The sequence below is a fragment of the Hyposmocoma kahamanoa genome, unplaced genomic scaffold, assembly GCF_003589595.1.
Source record: "Hyposmocoma kahamanoa isolate Upper Pololo Valley unplaced genomic scaffold, ASM358959v1 97112, whole genome shotgun sequence".
NCBI classification, from domain to species: domain Eukaryota; kingdom Metazoa; phylum Arthropoda; class Insecta; order Lepidoptera; family Cosmopterigidae; genus Hyposmocoma; species Hyposmocoma kahamanoa.
In genome coordinates this window covers 1-9,089 of record NW_020655309.1, presented here as the reverse complement: position 1 = coordinate 9,089, position 9,089 = coordinate 1, and positions in this window count along the sequence as shown.

The window sequence follows — 9,089 nt, the reverse complement described above, 5'->3', positions numbered from 1 at the left end:
TCACGCTTGAAGATTCATTTTTATAAATAACGCCGAAATTTTCTTAATGAGCAATTATTTTAATGGTTGATTTAGCTATTTCTCCAATTCAAGGCGTTTTTCTCTCAATATACTTTGAGTAGTGAGAACCGATTTTTATTATCTCCAGTGTCAAGTCCTGTATAGTGGCAAATTTAAGGATATTTCAATAAAACTTAGCTTAACTTAAAAATAGACGTAATTCCACGTACTTTTGAGGTCGGTTTTTTAGTACTCTGTACTGAGATTATTCATCATTGACCTTTTCTTTTAACGATTGATGATGGACTTTTATAACCAGTAACCAATCTTGGTTGCGCCCTCCATTCTGTATGTTAGGTTAGGTTATTATATGAAAAAGCAGCACGAGCCGAGCGAGCGAAGCGAACGCAGCGCGGCAGCGGCCGGCGAGTGCCAGAAGCCAATTTGCTTGCGTTTCCGAACATGTTTTATGTCAAATCATATTATAATTAATATAATATAGGTATACAAATATGTTTAACACTTACTTAGTTTTATAAATAAGTACTTAAATTTTATTTTTAATGCTCATTTGTCTTTGTTTTGAGGCTCAACATAAAACTATCAAAGTTAATTTATACAAATCAAATATTTTTAACGTAGCTCAGAACAGATTAAAATGTCAATCGATTTAATTTATTCATTGACTTACAAATAAATGAACGACGGGTCTAATACAAAAATCACGAAAAAAATGTCCCAAGTCAACCTATTTAAACATAGTGACATGTAAAGGAATATGAAAAAGCTAAAACGTTGAATTCAAATTGTAATGTCATCGCAGTACTGTCTAATTTTGCTTGCTTCGCTGTCAGTCGAACAAACGAAGACTAAAGCGTGAATAACGCTCTGTATACGATTTTAACGCCCTATAAGTTCGGACACTTTTTAGCGCGGACCCGACGTCCATATAATTCCAAGTCAATGAATTTATTAAAAAAAAATGTGATGAATCAATAAAAAAGAGGACAGTTTAGATTTTTTTGCTTGCTGCTTTTGCAAATTTAAAAAGATAATTTAAATTCATGACGTTTCTTTAATGATACGCATCAACTTTTCGTTGTCCCGCCCTTGTGGTTGTGGTCACAGTGCTTTTGAAAGCAGTTTTTGGAGGGAAATAAAGTTACAACTAATTATAAAATGATAATGATTAGTCAGAAACAAAAATCATGTCACATGGTGTTATTATCAAAAGATACGGGAACACCGACTTGATAAACTCATTGAGAATGTTATCAAAAAATATTGAACTAAATTTATAAACTATATTTATGTATTGAGAGTGATTCATACAAACAAAAATCATTCAAGAACCTTGTTTTATAGTTTTGTTTACTAAACACAATGTTCGATCAATTGTCTAAACGCACATTGTTCTACGACATCATTTCGCAAGTAGGCATTCTTATAAACTCACGACGTAATTTCGTGAGGGATCTTTGTTATTTGCTATTTCAATGTTGCGCGTAAACAATTTTTCAAAATGATTATGACTAATTACCGGTTTTACGGTCTTTTTATTTACCATGGTCACGGATTATTTAGGTAAGTAATAGTTACTACGTAACAGATACATCATCTCACACAAAATCGAAACTACCTATGCTACGAGAGGCGTTCAATGTATTCACGGTATCGGGGTGATTAACTCATGAAAAGAGTAAATTAATTACCTCATTAGTTAAAGACACTCTTTAAGGGTATAAATATAAAATTTCATGTAATTGTCATCATTAGTATTCAAGTTATCAATACGAGAAGACAATCACTATGATCCTGAGAGTAAGCAAGAGTCCGTGCAGTGGCATAAAAAAGGAACAGACCCACCGAAGAAGTTTAAAGTCTGCCCATCCGCCGGAAAACTCATGGCCACAGTGTTTTGGGATTTTAAGGGAATTTTACTGATCGAATACACAAAAATGGGTCAAAGTATTACTGCCGCAGCTTACGCAAACAGCCTACGCAATTTGAAGGACGCTATAAAGGAAAAAAGACCTGGAAAATTGACCGCTGGTGTCTTGCTTCTTCACGACAACGCGCCGGTTCACACAGGGCGCGTTGCCGAGGCTGCTGTGAGGGATTGTGGATTTGAAGAAATCACTCATCCACCCTACAGCCCTGACCTGGCCCCCAGTGATTACTTTTTGTTCCCAAACCTAAAGAAAGATCTTCGGGGTAAGCATTTTTCCGACGATGAAGAGTTGATGGAGGCAATTAATGAACATTTTTCAGGCAAAGAGGAAAATTATTTTTTCGAGGGCATCGAAAAGTTATTTGCCCGATCAAATAAGTGTATTGAGGCTATGGGAGACTATATTGAAAAGTAAATTTTATTTAGAATTTTTTGCCTATTATTTCATACCTATACCGAGAATACATTGAACGCCCCTCGTACAAAAGCCTAATAAATCTGATTAATTTTTTTTTTTTTTATTTATTTTTTTATTTATTTATTTATTTCAGGCAACTAGGACCCATAGATACATACCTTACAGACTAACATACATATAATATAACAATAATATAATAAAACAATAACAGAAATATTAAATAAATACCTTACGGACTAATCATAAATACAATATAACATGATAATATACATATAACACTATTTATTTACACGTATGTACTTCGACGTGTGACGCAACGTGAGTGTCCGGTAGCCGTCCTCGGAAACGCCGGTATATGACACCCTTCGGCCAAAAGTCTTCTCTCATGAAGGTCGACAGGTGTTGAGTTGGTACTCGCACCACAAATGAATTAAAATTCACGTTGTGGCGCGATTCCAACCGCTCGACCCTCAGGTTTGCATTGGCCTTCACTCGCATGTACTCCACAATATCTGCAGACTTGGTGGAGTAAAGAAGACGCGACACGTATAACAACGTCGTCGGTACCGCTGGACGCAATAAATGACACCAGGCGTTCTCTACGAGGAAAAAGGAACCTAAGAGAGGTGAAAACATGAACATGCCTTATAAATTGAAGAACCGACTCGGCCGTTGCATGTTATGATTAACGGCTCCTTCTGTTATTATTATTGCAAACTTAAAACTGTGAATAAAAAGAACTATTGCTAATAATTGCTATGCGTATTTTCATAGGCGCTTTATGTGCTTTTTAAATATTATGGTGTGACGGTGTGACCTCCTTGATCCTCATCCCACCTTGTTATTTAAATTTCTTATTTTATTCTCACACTTGTTGAATTGTTCCATTCATTATATAAATTTGACAGTAAGTGAAAGAGGGCTGCTGGTGCTGGTGGTTGTCCTGTTGGATGGAAGTAGTAGCGTCCACAGCCTCCGCAGCCTCCACACCACGTTGTTTAGTACGTTAAAAGTGGAGAATCCAAAAGGGTAAAATACTAATGGTAATAAATAAATAGTTATATAAGTATTTATTCCGGTTTTAACAATATTTATGATCTTAAAATATATATTGTACAAGAGATTTTTAGTAAAATGGTAAACGGTTCAAAAAAAATAGGAAGACGATGTGTTCGCTGCCTCGATCGGGCAGGGAGTGACGAAGGAATACAATACAATACAATACAATACAATACAATACAATACAATATGCTTTATTTCTCTCAATAAGGTTATAGTTACAGTGTATGAATACATTAAAAATACAATTATTAATTACAAAAAAAATTAAAATAACAAATATCAAGTGCCTTAGTGAGAGCTGGAGTCTGTCCTAGGTTGGATACCTGTGTTACAGATCACCAGTCTCACTCCCTCTTAGTGTAAGAAAACGTGACATAAACTTAATACAAAAATACAAATAAATTACAAAATAAAGCATAAAAATGTGTGTCTGTGCGTGTGTGCGTAAGTGTGTGGGTGTGTGAGTGCGTGCGAGCGTGTGTGTGTGTGAATGAAACAAAATCAGAATGCGAGGCAAAACAAAAGCTGTCAACCGTGACCATGGGACCTGTAAAGGGCCCGAAACGTCGGTTTGTTTGAAAAAACAAATATACACGATTAAAATCCGTAAAAATAGTTTCATTTCCTATGTGTAACAATCGCGAAAACCTAAGAACTCAATATTTTATTACTTTTAATAAATATTTTTTCAGAATTAGCAAATATTTTGAGAATATGCTCTTTCTTATTAAGTAGTAGAATGCCTTTTTTCTGTGTATTCTCGATTCCCGTCCGAAACAATTACTGCCAAATAAGCAATACTTGACCAAATGAAAAGACGCGTGATGCGAATGAAGCTTCATTCCTGATACTTGTCTTTTAATTTTGTCGAATAACATTCGATCCCCTGATGCCGACGATACTGTCCTGGGTTCGTTTTGGCTATCACAAATTAAAAAATATTTCCTACAAATAAAAGTCGTCTTTTCACTTGACACAATACATATATTTACTTAATTAGTAAATCGCCAACACCATGACAACCAGAAAAAAGTATAAAATATACAAAGGCGTCCGTAACATTTCCATTGTCACCAAGAAGTCAGAAATGAAAATCGAAAGCCGACAAGTAAAAATTTAAGGCCGGTTTTAGTCTTCAATGAAAAAGTTACAATTATTATAACAAAGTATACATTTCTTTATTAATTATTAGGTACGTTTGAATACAATGTAATTAATATATCTTCAACGAGGGATAAACGCCACAGGCATATAGCAGAAGTGTTGTTGTGCTTTTTTTTAAAAAAGGCGACAACGCCACATTGAAGATAGACCGATCTCGCTTAAAGTATGTTTATAAGTTGTTTTTGAGAGTCATTACGTACCAAACCACTGATGACATGAAAGAAGCGGCAGAAATCGATGCTACGCCATTTTTTTTTTTTTTTTTTTTTTTTTTAACGCACACACTCATCATAGCCCCGCACTAGGGAAACCCTGTGTCGCGGGTGCCATGGACACATACATAGACACAAACACAAATTACACCCAAACTCACGAGAGAAATAAATGTAGGCCATACAAATATTTCTCCCGGCCCGGGAATCGAACCTAGGACCTCTGCGTGGCAGTCCGGCATGGTAACCGTTCGGCCACGGAAGCAGTTATATTATTGAATTAAAGTGTAATTTGCTTACCCATGAAATAAAGATTATTTAATTTAAACTTTTAATCATATATCATCACCTTAACATGCCTTTTAAATTGAATTTATCTCTAACATAGGTAAGGTTATAGAAGAACCGATTAATTTAAAAAACTCCTGTCACTAACTATATGGCAAACCTAAAACTATGAATGAAATGAAGTATTTATTAACAATTGCTATGCGTATTTTTATAGGCGTTTTATGTGCTTTTAAATATTATGGTATTGCTGTCAACTAGAAAAAGAAAAATTCTTTGTTAATTATTCACTGTTGTTAAATATAATACTGTTATTACAGTAGAATTAATTGTGTTTCAATCTACATGTATGGGCTAATTAATTAGTAAGTAGACTGCTCTTACATTTACACGTTGTACATACAGTGTTTCATTCATTTATTTTGTATGAAAAAAGCTTTATTAAATTAGACCAACTTCTGCTGATCCGATTTATGTCTTCCTATACAATAAAATCATACTTATAAGAAACTGAGTCCACTACCATTGAAAAATATTTTAGGAAATTTGACCAACTTCGGCTGTTCCGGTTTTATTTTTCTTCCCATACAACGAAATGATCAGCACTAAAAAAAATGTTGATCAAGTTTATTGGCAACTCACGCTTGACCAAACAATTTACTGAGCTAAAATCGTTTCCACAATAAAGACTTAAATGGTTCCTAAGACGGTTTCCTCGTATCTTCTGTGGTTTCGGGTTTCCTCATTTAAAAAACTGGAATGGTGGAGTTACAGGCACATGGGACTTGTCAACTTATGTCTCTGGGTGACGGGCGGTGTGGCAGTGCCCCTCAGATCTTTGTGATTTAAAGCTCTGAGAGGCACTAACTTGATCGTTCTGTCACTGGATAGGTATTATCAAAAAAAACCAGATCCCAGCAATGGACTTGTCAACTATGTATCAGGGTGCCCAGCACAGTGGCAATGCTCTTCAGATCTTTGCGGTTTAAAGCTCTTAGTGGCACTGCAACTGTTATGAACAGGTGTGTCGCTTACCAGCAGGCCTTCGACTTATTCGTCCCGTCACTTGATATTATAAAAAAAGTTGACAAGTCATATAATTTAAATTTGTATTGAATTGATATTCAATTATGTTTAGTGAAATTATTCCACTAGCTTTTTAATCGAACACTTTGTGGCAGACGGTATGCCAACTAAGCCACGGAACGAACCAGCGGACGTCACGAATTTTTCTGTGTGCTTGTTTGTCGTATCTTTGCATTTGGTTTTTCAACTTTTTAGCCGTAGCGCCATCTATGAGAAATCTATGAAAGTATTTCGTCACCCAGTCAGGTAACTTTACAGCTACCAGCCTGGCTAGAGACGTCGCTATTCATTGTAATTAAATTTGTATTCAATTATTTTTTGTGAAATTACTCCACTAGTTTGTTATAATTTTTAAAACAAAGATTGAACACTTAGAAAAAATTCCTTCGATCCGGCCGGATTCAAACCGGCGTCTTCTAGCAAACCGTAGCAGACGCTATGCCAACTAAGCCACGCGCCACGGAACGACGTCTTTGTATTAATAATTAAATTACATAAAGTTTACGTTGTTAAGATTATTTATTATTAAGGTTACAAAAAATCCGTAGCACTATAAGTTGAGAAGAATAAATACACAGAACACAAAGGAAATAAAAAAAATATATTTATACAGCTGTATTTTATTTAAAACACGTTATGGCGGACATATTAATTGACTATCGCCGTACAAGGTGTTAACAATAATGTCATCATGTGATTATATTTCAATTAGCGATGACCATCGAGTATATAACCAGAAACAGAGACGAAATATCATTTAGTTTGTTTGAAAACTATTCTGCCAAATCATTACGGTGAATGCGCTCCGATTGGCAAGCCCGAATTCGAAACAATTGACGGGTGTCGTCAATTGTTTCACCTCGATTCGACCAGTTACATAATTACCAATGAAATGTGATTCCGTTTGTTTTGTAATTAGATATTTTGCAGTTTTTCCCACACCACCGAATGGAACAGCCCCCCCATAGTTGAAGACATTATCTTTATTACAATAAATACAGAATGTTTTTGGAATATACGAAGACGTACACACAGGTCAGTTGTTGGCGCTGTACCATTTCAGTTTTCCAATTTGTGATTTCAGCGCAAACGAGAGTTGGTATTTAAAAGTGACATACGGCCCATTTGCCTGTTGAGTTGCCAGAGATAGCTGGCCCTTATTTCGACTCCATTTTTGGTTATATACTCGATGGCGATGACAAACAACTTTATCATTAAATGAAATACGATCACCTGTTAATACATAAACAATGTCATAATTCATTTCACACCGGTCGTCTATAGAACGTGTATTTACGGTTCGTCCACTACTGAGCCGAGAACCGCTCCGCTGTATGACAGATCCCAGTAATGTTCAACGCCGTACTTTTGAAAATGTTCCCGGGCTTGTTTTTCTGTTGCTATTACCTGAAATACACATATTTATTTAACAACAACAACGCACACACTCAACATAGCCCCGCACTAGGGAAACCCTGTGTCGCGGGTGCCATGGACACACACATAGACAACCACAAATTACACCCAAACTCACGAGAGAAATAAATGTAGATCATACAAATATTTCTCCCGGCCCGGGAATCGAACCTGGGACCTCTGCGTGGCAGTCCGGCATGGTAACCGTTCGGCCACGGAAGCAGTTTATAGTTAAAAAGTAACTAAATCATTTGTGTTAGGAAATCGGAAACAACGACGGTACCACAAACACTCCGACCCGAAACAATATAGGGTGATAAAAAAATCACTGGCCATTTTTTTCCCTGTGCACAAGATTCAGTAATAGAACACATTAGTGAAATAAAACAAAAAAAAAACACATTTTTTTATGTTAATATTTCCTAATAATTTCTAACGCGGCGCAGAGTTGTCTAGACGCCTAGGCGCCGTCACGTCCAGCACAGTTAGTTTTATACTTTGTTGTCTGTCAAATACAAGAAGTCGCGCGCTGACTCCGTTCTTGTTGCTATAGCAACGGCGTCTGCTAACCATCGGGTGTCAATATTGTTCACAAATTTTTCGGAAAACTTTGATACGTCATAACTTATTTATTTATTAAGTATTTGGAAAAAAAAACCGAACAAGTATTTTTTATTTCCATTATGCAGTATGAAAATGGTCAGTGGATTTTTTATCAAGTAAGATTTCTACATTGATCCGGCCGGGGAATGAATCCTCAAAGATAGCGACACTACGAAGCCCGAGTCTCAGCGATATTTTCTTTTAGTTTTGGGGTGAAAACTTTACTTTCCACTTAGATTGCGAGAAAAAAAATGGCGCCACTGTCTATGCCGAAAACTAAAAATTAGGTACTTTTTACTCCATATAGATTAAAGAAAGCACGTTACTCCCGCTACGTAAGGCTATATCGACCCCTCCCACGTAAAGTATCGTATGTCAAAATTGCCAAGTTTACAGGGGAGCCTTTTAAAGTTCTGAATTCACTGAAATAAGCATAACACGTGACTTTAGATTTCTCACTTTTATTCGGCAAATGAGTTCATAAAATATAAATATATGAGTTGAGTATCATAAAATCCTAGATATCGGTTAGATGATCTATTACATGATCACTCTATGTGAGTAACAAGCTTTGCCAAATGAAACGGAGAACTTTAAAACACTCCCCTGTAAACTTGGCAATTTCGACATACGATACTTTACGTAGGAGGCGTCGAATCATTAACGTACTTTTAAAGTATGACAAGTAAAAAGATATATATAGTTACTTTCGTAAAAAATAAGCTTTATATTTACTTTAAACTTAATATCACCAAAAGCACGTTGTTTTGTGACACCCTCCCAGACTAAATGACATGTGTTCGGTACTTCCACCCCTTCCGCGTCCTTTACCATATCCTCCTCCCATTTAATGCGGTTTAGCATTAACCTGGAATTTGAAAGAAATATA